Source organism: Rhineura floridana, chromosome 13, assembly GCF_030035675.1.
Source record: "Rhineura floridana isolate rRhiFlo1 chromosome 13, rRhiFlo1.hap2, whole genome shotgun sequence".
Taxonomy (NCBI): domain Eukaryota; kingdom Metazoa; phylum Chordata; class Lepidosauria; order Squamata; family Rhineuridae; genus Rhineura; species Rhineura floridana.
In genome coordinates this window covers 37,828,801-37,842,575 of record NC_084492.1, presented here as the reverse complement: position 1 = coordinate 37,842,575, position 13,775 = coordinate 37,828,801, and the positions used below count along the sequence as shown (strand labels likewise).

General features: G+C 49.1%; 1 protein-coding gene across 6 annotated transcripts in view; it reads right to left on the bottom strand.

The window, feature by feature from the left end:
- CBFA2T3 (CBFA2/RUNX1 partner transcriptional co-repressor 3) overlaps positions 1-13,400 on the bottom strand; it is an 82,030-nt gene extending 68,630 nt beyond the window's left edge. For all 6 annotated transcript variants that reach the window (XM_061594601.1, XM_061594603.1, XM_061594602.1 and 3 more), the window contains exon 1: positions 12,299-13,400. The gene's annotated coding sequence lies outside the window, so the exon portion shown is untranslated. The remainder of the gene's footprint in view (positions 1-12,298) is intronic.
- Positions 13,401-13,775: the final 375 nt, after the last annotated feature.

Genomic DNA, 13,775 nt, shown 5'->3' with positions numbered 1-13,775 from the left:
TTCACCAACAGGGTGCCCTCCACAGGTTTTGGACTACAGTTCCCACCGCCCCAGCCAGCGCAACTATTGGCGAAGGCTGCATTCCACCAACGTTAAAAAACAAATTGTCTAAGCAGCTTTCCTCAGCTAGTGCCAAATCTCCCACCCTGGCGAGCCAAAAACTCCAGGGAGCTTCTCGCAAATGAAAGGCTACTTGCCTGGTGATCGGACCTGTGTTTCCTAGGTAGCAAAGAAGTGAGGCTGATGGGTACATTTGGCTTCTTACACTTGCTCTCCGGCCCACTAAGAGGTGCTCAAGTTGTGTGAATAATCCGGCTCTATTTTCAGCGGATGCATGTCCCTGCACAGGCCGTGGGTGACATAAGTATCCTTGGTAGAGGCACCATCTCCACCACCATCTTGTCAACAGTTACTAGGAAACAGGGGACCAGGCAGCTGGGCCATTTCCTGCCACAACAGGTGGGAAGCTGAGCCCTTAATGATCTCCTCACTAGACAAAGGAGCTGGCTCCACGCAGCCAACGCCACCCACTGTTTACCAGCTGTCTTGTGCTCAGGGAACGCAAGCGTCCTCCCTGACCACCTTGGGTAAACAGAGCAACATGATCTGGCTTTGGCCTTGGCCCTGGGGTGCAGCTGCAGGGAACTAGAGCAAGCCCCAACACGTTGGCTTGAGGAGACAAGTTAAGGCTGAGGAAGAACAGCCTGTGTGCTGGATCTGAGATGGGACCTTGCACCGGTGTCTCTCTAAGGTCAACTGGCGGCGAGCTCAGAAAAGTGTGTCTCACATAGATGCAGGTGGAATGGACAACGAAATATCTGCTAGTCCTTATGGCCTCTGAGAAAAATTCTAGAAATAGCAACTATATATCCCCAAATTTGCTCCTCCTTACCATCAGAGTACTTATCGCCCTCCTAGAATCATAAAATCATAGAGTTGTAAGGGACCACAAAGGCAAAAAATCTGCTGCTGATGTAGTAAACCCACTGATACAACATCCTGATAGCTGTTTTTGCTTTTTCCCCAAGCCTATGGGGGAAAGTCATCTTCCTGGAGAGCGACACCCCCCTGAAGCCCCCCCTCACTGCAATTAGACTTTTTTCAAGCTGAATTTCAAGGTGGGGTGGGTGAGTGGACAGCACTCTACAGGCACCAGGAACGGCCTCAGTGGGTCCATGGGCATCACATTGGAGACCCGTGAACTAATGACGAAGTTTGGGGTGGAGAGGGGGGCTCCCCCTGCAAGGTATGCACTCTCCTGCAGAGCTAATACAGACCCTCTTCCTCCTCCACCCAATGGTCCCAGGAGCCTAAACTGTTGCCACAGAATCTGTGCTTGTTCGTCTCCTTCCTCCTGCCCACAGGTGATCCTGTCCTTGATCCATATGCTGGGAATTAAGTGAGACACTGTTTTCCCAACATGGAAGTGGAAACATGAGAGAGAGAGAGAGAAAGAAAGAAAGAAAGAAAGAAAGAAAGAAAGAAAGAAAGAAAGAAAGAAAGAAAGAAAGAAAGAAAGAAAGAAAGAAAGAAAGAAAGAAAGGTGCAGGCTTTATCTTGCGATTCTGGCCTGGACTCCACAGATGGCAGAGCACTGAATCCTGTGGGCAGCTCCAGTTAGGTAGAGAGGCAGTGAGGTGGAAGGGGAGTCCCAGGCATTTGGGTGTGGGTGTGTGCTGGTGCATGGCTTGTAAATCTACATGTGCTCCAGAAAGAAACCAAACCTAGGGATGCACAAATCTGTCACTTTTCCAATCTTAAATTCAATTCTCTGTGTTTTAGCAACAATCTGTGATCTTTTATTTTTAATTTTAAAAACTCTTGAAAATTCATCAGCATTTTAGTACAAATGTCTCCTAAAGCACACATTTTGTTTACAGTTTTGAGTAATAAGCCCATTTTTGTAAGCAATTGTCCCTGATAAAGTGCATTTTGTAAGTTATGTTCACTCCCATGTGCATTTTTACGCCCACTCTTTCCTTAAGATGTGCATATTTGGAGAATTGCATAGCAAAAATTGGAAAAGTGCAAGTTTCAAGGGATAGTTTTGGTTTCGGTTTGGCTATCAATTTGAGAAGTGTAGATTAGGTCGTTTCTCATTGTAACACAAAACCAAATTTCTCCTCCAGCCCTAGCTGGTATGTCTGTGTGTTTAGGAAGAAGCTTGGTGGGAAAAGTGCAGTCCCAGCTGCAACAGCAATGCAACTTTCCGACAGCTCCCAACTTCTTCTCTTGCTCCTCCACACTTTGACTCTTCCTGCCTGCTTGCATTTGCCATGCTCTTCCCTGTGCTTCAAGCAGCCTTCCTCAGACTGGTGCCCTCTGGCTGTTTTGGATACGAATTCAAAACAGATAAAGGACACCAGGTGGGGAACAGTGGCTTAAAGCAATATTCTCAACCTTTGGTCCCCAGGTGTTGCTGGACCACAGGTCCCATCATCCTCGACCATTGGCCAAGCTGGCTGGGGTTGATGGGAGCTGTTGTCCAGCAACATCTGGGGACCCAAGGTTGAAAGCCTCTGGTCAACCTGTTGCCTTTCTTTTTTCTTCCAAGTCCTTCAAGAAGTCTATAATCCTGGGCTCCTGCTGGGAGGAAGGGCGGAATATAAATCAAATAATAAATAAATAAACTTCTTCTCCCTGCTACCAATGTATTATGATTACGACTACTACCAAATTATTATTATTATGTTTGGCATTGGAGACCCTTCTTCGTGTGCCCCCTCCAAGGGAGGTGCAGAGGGTAGTGACACGAGAGAACAGGCCTTCTCAGTGGTGGCCCCCTGCTTATGAAATGCTGTCCCCAGGGAGGCATGCCTAGCACAATCATTATCTATTTTTAGGCACAGATATTTCTTTTCTGCCAGGCATTTGGCTCCTAATTTTGGAGGGCTCTTGATGTTATAGGTGGGATGGGTTGTTCATAACCTTATAGTTATGTAACTTTAAAAAAACTTCCTATTTTGTTTAAGTTTTTATACTGGTTGTAACTTTTTTATTGATTGAGAGTTGCTTTGGATTCACTTGTGAAGAAAAGCGACTAACAGATTTAACAAATAAAATAAAATAAAAATTATTACCACCAATATACCATCATCATCAAGCACTTGTATCACACCTTTCAGCCTAGTGAAGAGAGTAGGGTACAAATGTTATGTTGCTCCCTGCCTATTCTCCTCCTCTCTACCCACCTGTCTCACCTGTGACCATTTGATGTAGCTCTTGAAAACTCTCCAGAGCAGGGATTCCGCGGCTTCTGAATTTTGGGCAGCTCCTGACAGACCACTTGAACTGCATCAACTCATTTGTAGCGGGTTTCACATTCTGGGGCTGAGAAAGAGTGAGCTGCTTGTTCCCCTGGCGAAGGAGCGGTTCCCCAACTCACATCTGCCAAGGTGAGGCACATTTAATGAATTGATTTATTTAAACACTACCTCTCCCTAAGAGATCCTCAAGGCGGCTTGCAAAACACAAGCGCAGCTAAAACAAATCTGTTGAGAGCAACATCATTCATCCAAAGCCCACACGAGTAAAACTGTATTTAATTGTTGCCAGAAAAAAATGTACCCACTAAATGGATTTAAGATTGTTTTATTGGACTTCATATACTTTTGCTGAGATAAATGAATGAGAAAATTGAGTGGACTTCGTACTGATTTTAATTTGCCAACAAAGATATATATATCTTTATTTAGTCCCTGACACACACAAATAAAATGAAGCTTAGTATGGAGAAATTAGATCCTTTCTCATAAACACTAGAAGTTGTTGCCATCAGAAGTTGAATGTTGGAAGATTCAGGACAGACAAATGAAAACAGAATCACACACTGCACCAGCCATTTAAACTATAGTAGTGATGGCCTATTCATTCATTAATTCATTATATATTTTTTGTCTCTTTTCACAAACAAAAGAGTGTTCCAAAGCAACTTACAGACTGAAGACATTAAAACCCTGTATAAAACAATAATAAGACATGGTATCTAAACATATTTACGAAAGGACAAATCGTGTCCACACCACTGAAAGATGAGCAGGCCAAAAGTGTGTGTGCCCATGCACACAGACACACTCTACCTTACTACCCTCCACATGAATGGTCAATGGCCTAAGGAAATGTCTTCGCCTGGTGCCTGAAAGAGGACGACAAGGGTGCCAAGGGTGCTTCCCTAGGAGAGCATTTCATACATGGGGAGCAATGACAGAAAAGGCACGTTTCCGTGTTGCCACCCTCCACACCTCCCATGAACTCTCCCATGGAGAAGGGTCTCTATGACAAATGCAGCATCCAGCAGGTTCATATGAGGAGAGGTGGCCTTGAGGTATTAGGGTCCTGAGAAGCTTTATACGTTTTTTTAAAAAAATACTGTATAGGTCTAGCAACTTGCCCATTGAGAGCATTTTTGGAATATTATCTTCAAGATATTATAATGGACTTCCCTACAGTCCAGACTGCGTCTGCTACTGCACCAGCTTGCAACTTCCATTTGAAAAGCCACAAGGCTTCTGGAGTTTGGGGAATGTTTTTTTTTTTTTTAAACCATCATTAGGCTAAAATGAACACAGATTTAATACTTTCCTGTTTTCCCTCTGTCTACTAGATTGAATGGAATTGCACAAATCAGGTTAATTGGCTTCAGGGAGTTTGCTCCCTGAAAGCAGAAATATCCTCTTCATGGAAATATTTGCTTCATATTTTCCATGCAATGCTGAGTTGAGAAGAAAAGAAAATTGCAACTGTAGACAGATTGTTATTCTGTACCAAGGTACCTTAATGCGCAGAGTACCTTAATGCTTAATCATGGGTATATCCAAAGGCCATGTGTGAGAAGGAACTCCCACCCTCATGTCAGAATGGCTAATGCTGATTCTAATGCTGAATTTTTTGTCCTCTTCCAAAAGAACACAGCTTGGCTCACTTATCTGAGTGATCTGGATTGTCTGCTCAGCTGAAAAACCCCAATAGCAGCCAAGTCTAAGTTCTTGTAACCAGTAACTACCGGTGTTCACATGCACTCTTCCTACTTTTGTTTTCCCTCCTCTCCAGCAGGTGACATGGAAATGCATGACGTGGAAGGAGGTCCTGTTTGGTGGTGGCACTCCATCTGCAGCACTCTCTCCCTGGGAAGGCTCACACTATGTTGATATCTTCCTCTTACCAAGCAAAACCTTTCTTAATTTCCCTCCCAGGCTTTTTAAACAACTTTGAACTGTGAAGTCTATCTTAGGCTGCAGTCTCAGAGTCACTTACCAGGAGAAAGCCCTGTTGAACTCAACAGGACTTACTTCTGAATGGACATGTCTAGGATTGTACTGTTAACCTTGTTATTTTACTGCATATAAAATGTTTTGCTGTTGTTGAACCTGTTTAAGCTGTCTTGGAAAACTACAGTTCAAGGGCAGAACAGAAATGTATTAATATTAATAAAAGTCACAGCAATTTAGATCACCACATAGTCACATAAACTTCCTAAATAACTACCAATACTGAAAGTGGAGGAGGGTTATCAGAGCTTGGCTTGAATGATCACCCAGACTGCAATGAAGAAGAAAGATAAAATAAATTGAAATAATGTGTGATTTATACAGTGTCCAAAGCGTCGCAGGTTGGAGCGCAGCCATCTCTTATTTTAGAAACTCTGGCTGCAATCCTAGCCAGGTCCACTCAGAAGTAAAGCCCATTGAATTCATGAAGTTTATTCAGTTGTTGTTTCAGTCCTTTGTGGGTCTCAGGTCCCTCCACCATTGGTCCAGAGAATGATAATAAGAATGTGGATAATTGTCCCTCCAATGACATGCACTTTAAGCAAAGAAACAAACAGGAATCCTGACCTCCTCCAAAACAACTGGGGAGGTTTCTCTAATTGGGTCTGCAAAATACACACACACACACACACAGACATCCAGCCCCTGCCCCCAACAGCTGCATGATTTCCCAGCCCAGCCGCAACCCGGAGAGAGACGAAAGTTATAAATAGGCATTATGTCACTGGGAAAAAGAGAAGACTCTCACCCCCAAAGTCTGCCTCCATGGAACAACACAGCATCTTTGCTGAGACCCCCAACATTTCAGTGTTTGCTGTCATATTGCCACAGCCACGCCCAATCTCATTTCTCATCCTCACAGGTGAAAAAAGGAAGGATGGAAGCCTGTTTCCTCTGAGGAGGCCTTGAAACATGGAGGTGGGGGGGGACGAGAAAGAATTTGGCAGACTGCATGGCAGGATGGCAAGCTGAGTGGCTTCAGAGATGCATGTCCTATAGCACCTCCTTGGAACATGATCCAATTGAAGTTAAGCCCTTTCTCTGTCCGATTGACCCCTGTCCTCTCCGTTACCACCGCACACCGCTGTGCCAGTTCTAGGTTCAGTTCACCCCCTCCATGAGATCGCTGGCTCTGGGAAAATTTTGTGTTGAGATCTGGATTAACAAAACAACTTGTAGCACCTTCAAGGCTAAGAAATGTATTAGGGCAAAAGCTTTCGTGGACCACAGTCCACTTCATCTGATGGAGCTCTGGGACCGTGTTCACTCACCTCTTGCCTACAACTGAAGGGTGGGCCTATTGCTTTGGGGTCAACGAAAATATTATGAGCCCGCTGGGCAGGGACCAGATCAATACAGCACCAAGCACCTGCTGCGTAGCATCCATCCAGGGGTGTAGTCATGCAGGGTCTCGGGTGTGTGTGTCTTAGACCCTTTCCTTTTTTGGGAGTAGGGTCCCAGCAGGGTCCCTATGTCTCCAGCATCCTACAAGCCAATCAGCATGAAAGAGGCATGTGCTAGCCACTGAGAAGAGTCTTCTAACATGCTTCCTTGTCCTTTCCTGCAGAATGGAGCCAATCAGAGAGAAAGGAGGTGAGTTAAACACCGAGAAGACTCTTCCCAGTAGCTAACACCCTCCTCTTTCATGCTTATTGGTTCCTAGGAATTATCAAGGGTCTCATTCTCAACCCCACAGCAAAACAAAACAAAACAAAAACAACAATGGGTAGGGGCCATGGCTGTGATTAACATGAAGCAACCCTGTACTTCTGAATTTGCCACTATGCTACTGCCTCCATCACTCAACAGAAGGGAAACCAAGATGCTTGTTTTTATGTTGTGCAATGAAAGGATGTGATAGCATAGCACAGGAATGGGGAACCTCAAGCCTTGGGGGCAACATGTGGCCCTCCAGACCTCTCTAAATGGCCCTCAGGATTCTTCTCAGGCCACACCCTCCCCAGCCCTCTTTTGCACCCTCCCTGAGTGTTTTCGCCTGGCTGGAATCTATCCTTGAACTCTGATAACCCTTCTTGCTTGTTTAGATAAAGGATAGTGAGGGACATCTCATTGTGTGTAGAAACTAATATACTGTACAAAGGAAAAAGTTACATTCATTGCCCCACCCACTTTTGCCTCTGGCCCCGCCCATCACTGGCATGTGGCCCTGTGGAGGCTACACAGAAGAGAATGTGGCCCTCCAGCTGAAAACTGCCCCACATCCCTGGAATAACACAACTGAATAGTCAAAAGGAGCCAAAGCATCATCTACCCCAACCTACTCCTGCACAACACAGCCATCCTGGACATCGTCCCCTCAACAAAGCATGCAAACTTCAGCAAGTCCACAGCAAGTCCTCTTCTAGAGGCCTAGTAATATGCTTCCCAAGAAGGGGTGTTTCACAATACACAATACACATATTCATCCTAATGCAGAACAGCCCACACTTTTGGATTAAGATTCTGCGAGTTCACACACGAGGCCATGCATCTTAGCTCTAGGATATTCATGCTTAGTCAGTGTGTGTTAGCTGTCAGTCATCACACAAACTTTTAACGTGTATACAGTAACTCTACACACACATGCCCACAAAATAACCAGCAGTGTGGCTATTCCCAGGCATGAAGTGAAGCAAATGTCAAGTTACAACCAAACGATCATAATACAATGAAAGCTTACATGATACAGCCATTCTATTCAAACCTTTCAGCCTTAAGGAACAGCCCAGCACATGGCGTTTGGGAGCACTTGCCTTGCAAAGTCTCCTCTTCTCCCTCTGGTATGCCATCATTGCTAGAAATTCTTAGCATTTGGGAAACAGGAAGGAACATTCCTGCTAAAATCTCCTGGCAAATGCATCACACCAGAGGCGGGGAAGGCACCTTTCCAAGTAAATCCAGGGCAAGAGGGAAAGATGTCTGATTTGGGGAGAGGGCTGGTGGGCCACTGGAAGTGGCTTTGAAGGCCAGGTGTGGCCCCCAGGTTTGCCACCCTTGCTTTAATCCTTCCCACATTTCATTCCCAGTCTTAGTTGCTGCTGTCAACCTTAGAAAAGAGCTCTGCTGCTTGACTCATTTGCAGATCGTTATTGCTGAGGGTTTTTTTTAAAAAAAGAAACCGGCTTCTGTGCTAATTAGCATATGGCCAATTTTTGAGCAATGAATTGAAGAGTGATCCACATTTTTCTTACCCTCTTGCAGAGGCTGCATTCCAGCAAATAATGGTGGCAAGCCCTTTACCCGCTCTGAGACAATAAGGGTGATCAGCTCTCATCACTCAGTGCTCTGCTAAGATTGCCCCTTGCAATATAGCTGCGGGTTTGGAATGTTCAGATTCAGTGTGCGCTGGCAACATTGAGATGGTGAGCCTCAGCTTGCCAGGAAAGCAAACAGCCCTTTGCCACTCAAAAAGTATGCTTGGATTCCAGGATTAGGTACCCACCTAATTCAGTCACATCCACCATAACGTATATATACAGCAAGAAACAGGGGCCAGGAGTATTATTAGAAAGGAGTGGCATGGATTAAACCCACTTGTCCCACACTGAAATCAAGGTGATAAATTCTTCATGGCTAACTGATGGAACTTTGGTGCCATGAACTTTATCTGGATTGAGGTCTGTGAATATTTCAGATGGGCATAGGATGGTGCAGTCTGCTCATTCCAACTTTAAAACCCCAGCAAGAGAGTTCTGGCTCCTCATCCAACGGGGACTGGTCCAAATCCCTCCCTGTTCATTTCTACCGAACTTGCAGAGGAGAACGCCCAGTGACGAGTTGTTCCCCAGGCTTTCTGCAACACCTGAACAGACAGGCAGGATTTTGTTTAGAATGCTTGCAGGCTTGTGGGGTGAAGGGAAGTAGAAGCGATCTACTCCCTTTGTTCTTTAGAGGGGCAAAAATATTTGGAAATTAGTGAAGCTCCCCCACCCCAGGACGCACAAATAGATACATAGCTAATTTACGAAGACTGCAAAACATCTAATCTAGAGCAGTTAATGTCACAGATGCAGATTCTTCTAGACTAAACGATTTGTAGCTTGCAACCTACGTTGTTTTAATGGACTCGCTACTATTTTGACCCAGGATATATTTTCAATGACAAGACAAGACTGAGCTCAGAGACATGGGAAGCTATAACAAAGCAATACCAAAATAACAAAAGCTCTGCAGGTGAGGGCCTCCTGCAGATACCATCTTATCAAGTCTGTTCCACTATAGCACCGACACTTCAGAATTCCCTCCCCTTAAATATTAGACAGGCATCATCGCTGTTGTCTTTTGTGCACCTACTGAAGACCTTCCTCTTTCAACAAGCCTTTTAAGTAGAGACCTTTTCCCAGTCTGCGTGTGTATTGAAATTACTTTTTTAGATGTTTTTAAAGCTTTTAAATATGTGTGTGTGTGTGTGTGTGTGTGTGTGTGTGTTTAAAGATGCTTTGTTTTAATATGTTTTCAAAGATGTTTTGTTTTAATATGTTTTTAAAGATGTTTTGTTTTAAGATGTTTCAAAGTCTTTTGTTTTTAGGATGCTTTAGAGTGGTTTTTAGTGTTTTTGTTTGCTGCCCTGGACTCCTGGGAGGAAGGGCAGGATATAAATTTAATAAATAATAAAGTGAATCCCACCCTTTCCTTGTAGGGCAAGCGTAGTCAGCTCACTCACTCACCTGGGATTATGAGGCCATAAAACCCCATTTCTAAATGGTCTTGAGTTTGCTGATGATGGTGGAAGTGATGGATCCCCCCAACACCCCAGTGTCTTGAGCACATTGATTTACAATCTCTGCCAAGCCATAATCATGGAGGTTCAATTTGGCTCACATCCTGCAGTTTCTCTCGTCCCCTCACACAACCCCCCCTCTTATTCACACATGCCTCATTTCTAAAACGAGGAACAGGGACTTTCAGATTGCCTGGAAGTCCCATCTTCTGGCTTGGAAATTCCATGTCCCATACTGGGCCTGGGAGTTCCTTAGGCCTAGTTAGTTGTGAGGAAGCAGACACTCTGCACATGGTCAGGGGCACTTATTTTCTTTACATTCATGGGTTCTAGGGCTAAACCTGGGAGCAAATTCAGCAATGTGAAAAAAATAATCAGGTGCAAATTGGGGTCTGTCTGGCATTTTCCGAGACCTGCAACTTTTTAAAAAAGCAAAATAAGAAAACCCCAACATGTCTTTTGGGGGGCTGGATTAGCACTCAGCCAGGATACCTTTCTGAAGTAAACCCCAACCATGTCCTAAAAATTAATCTCTCTGGACTCAGCTTGGATGAACAGCTCCTACAGCAACTGTAACGGTGTGGGGGGTGGGGGGAGGCAGCAGCGGCCTGGGAGAGAGGCAGATCCTGAATGGGAACATTCTCCTCCTGCAGAAGCCCCATTGAAATGAACGGGAGTTGCACAACAGCTGTGCTCATTGTCATTGCCACGGGGACGTCAAATCAGTGGGCCATTGGGGCTCCCCACCATAATGTCCTCTGCCCTACGGCCTGGAGCAAAACTCCTTAAACCATGTCTGGGGTTCTACAACAGGTTCATTTAAAACCACACCCCACATCTCCATCTGTCCATCCCTGGTCCCTCCACCCCCCCAACCCCTCTCTCTAGAATGTGCCAACTATAAGGGGGTGATTTGCCAAATCACACAAGTCAATGGCATGCAAGCTGCTGCTGGCAGCCACCGGACAGGTCTAGGTCAATGTCTTTCACCATCCAACACATACATCCCCAGCCACTTAATTTTCCAAAGAACCCTCTCTCTGCCACTCTCTCTACACATCACCCTGGCTTTAGGACCTATAGGGTGCGGACCTATCTACCCATCAAAACTAGGGAGGATCGTGATGCCTGCGCAGCCCTAATCCAAGGAAGCAAACAAAGGCACCCTTAGATGGGGAGGAGGGAAGCCTCATGCAGTGGCACAGGGACCCCCTCTTTGGGGGCACTTAATTCTCATGGCAGAAAGAGGCTTTGGGGTTCCTCTTCCAGTCAGTGCAACTTTCCCCACAGCAGTGATGGGGGCCACGGAGGGCTGCCTTTGAACGAACCCCGACGAGTACTCTCCTCTTAGCCGTTGGCCTTGGCGCACTGAAGCGGCTGTCGCTCAGCTTTTTAGCAAAGGGAACCATGACTGCAAAGGCAAGGACAGGGCACTGTCCCTCGTCAGAAAAACAGCAGCAGCAGCAACAACAACAACTCTGCGGACAAATCTACCGGCAAATAGAGGAGAGGAAGGAAAGCAACCATCCCCAGGCGGTGGGCAACCGGGACATGACCGAGGAGGGCGCGCCTTCCTGTGCCAAGTCAGGCTGTTTCTGTCCTTCTGTGTCCACAGCCCACCCACCCCAGGAGTTTTCGGGGCTCCTTCCTACAGGAGACCCCTTAGTTAATCCTTGGGGAACAGCGGCCAAAGCCTTCTCGTCCTGGGCAATCGGAAAGCTGGTGGCGCGGATTGACTGGTGAACCTCCCTGAGTGGAGTGCTGGACGGTTCAGGGGGTGCGCATCTGGCCGCCTCTCTCTCTCTCTCTCCCTCTCTCTCTCTCCCTCTCTCTCTCTCTGTGCACCCTCCCCACTCCACTCCACTCCTTTGCCTTTGTTTGGAAGTGGGAGGATTGCGGGTGGCGGATCCAGGCCGGTGTGTGTGTGTCTGCCTCCCTAGTTGAAATCTGGACAGAGGAGGGTGGAAGCGGATCTCTCCATCTTTTGGGACGGTTGAAAGAACGCTCCGCTAGAAATCCCCGAAATCCCCGGGGTTTGGGGAAGGACAAGCGAGCCACCCAGAGGCCAAGGGATCATTCCCTCTCCCCACAGCAAAAACTTCCCCAAAAGGTCAAAATGACCAAAAAACACACCAGAAACAGAAGAAGGGAGTGTGGGGGGGATCCCCCCTCGAAGACATAGGGAGGCTTTGGATCAGGCAACTTAACCGCCCCTCCCCCCCAAATAACTGTTTCCCGCCCCCCCATCCCACCCGATCCCTGCAGTTGGAATGCTAGTCGCTTCGGTACAAGAGAACGGAGTGGCACTTACAGTCCTGAGGTCGGTGGCGAGGTGAGGTAATAGTCCCAGGAGATGTCGGGGAAGGCGGCCAGGCGCCGGGCAGGTCCCGGAGAACCAAGGAAAGGAAACGGGGGGGGGGGAGAAAGCAAAAAGCGGGAGGGACCAGTTAATCCAAACGGGGTTCCCGGCGCCCCCCAAGAGGCTCCTCCAGTGGGGCGGGGGTCACCGCAGGCGCGCCCCGAGTCCTGGCGATGCCCGACGCGCCCCTCAGACGCCCCGGCGGCTATGCGCCCTGCCTAGCGGTCCTGCCCGCCGGCCGCGGGAGAGCTGTCGGTCTTCGCTCCTGAGCCGCTGCAACCCGCGGCTCCCGAGCCTGAAGCAGCGGCGTCGCGGTGGCAGCGGGCGTCGGCTCTCGAAAAGTCCGGTTGCTCTCCGGCTCTTTGGTAAGTGGCGCTCCGAGCGCCGGGCACCCGGCTCTCCGCTCACCTGCTGCTGCTGCTGCTGCTGCTGCTCTTGTGGTTGCCGCCGCCGCCGCCGCCCTCGACTTGCCCGGGCAGAAGCCTCGCTGCCGCTGGACGTGGCCTCATCCTCGTCGCCCCTTCAGGCCTGGCGCTTAGTCGGGGCCATGGGGTGAAGCCAGCCACGCCGGGTCCCAGGAAGGGGAGGGCGCGCGGGACTGGGCGCCGGGGATCAGTTGGGTCCCTTCCTCGACGCCGGGCGGGCGGAGGCGCGCCGCTCCCGCGCTGTCCTCCTCCTCTTCCTCGTCCTCCTCCCTGAGCTGCCTTCGAGCTACTGCAGCCGCCGCCTCCTCCTCGGCTCGCCCCTTCGGAGTGCCATCTGGCGAGGGACACCCCCGCCCCCCCGACGCCCTCTTCCTCGCCCGGCTCTCGTGCGCCGCCGTCCAACAAAGCTTTTTCTCGAGGGCTCCGCGACCTCCGCTGTCCGCACTTTCATCGGAGGACTAGTCGGCCAGGGGGCTCGGTGCCGGAGGGCGGTGGAGACGGCGCGGAGGGGAGCTAACCTCTCTCCCCCCAACCGAGACCAGCTGGCTCTATCCGAGGGAAGCCTCCCGCGGCTCCCCGCTCCCCTCAAAGCCTGGGCGGCAGCAGCAGCCGCAACAGTTCCCGGCTTCTCCCGCTTAGCGGCGGCGGCGCTCCGGCTCCCTGGGACATGGCAGGCGGAACTGCCTTGGCAGGTCGGGCGGCTTCTGGGCTCCAGAAAGCCGGGCAGGGGACTGAAGCGGCGGCAATCGGGCGGACGGGCTCCTTGGAGGGGCGGCGGCGGCGCGGCGGCGGCGGCGGCGGCGGCGGCAGCCCCCCAGCCTGCCTTCCTGCCTCCGCTCGCTGCTGCTGCTCCCGCTCGGACTGAGCCCAGCCCTGCTAGGCGCGGCGCGCTCCGCGGTGGATGCAGCGCCTGGCAGCAGCCGACTGCCTGCTGCTGCTGCCGCCGCCACCGCCGCGGCCGAGGGGCGGAGGAGGGCTGGGTCAGCGCGGCTCCCGGCAGGGGG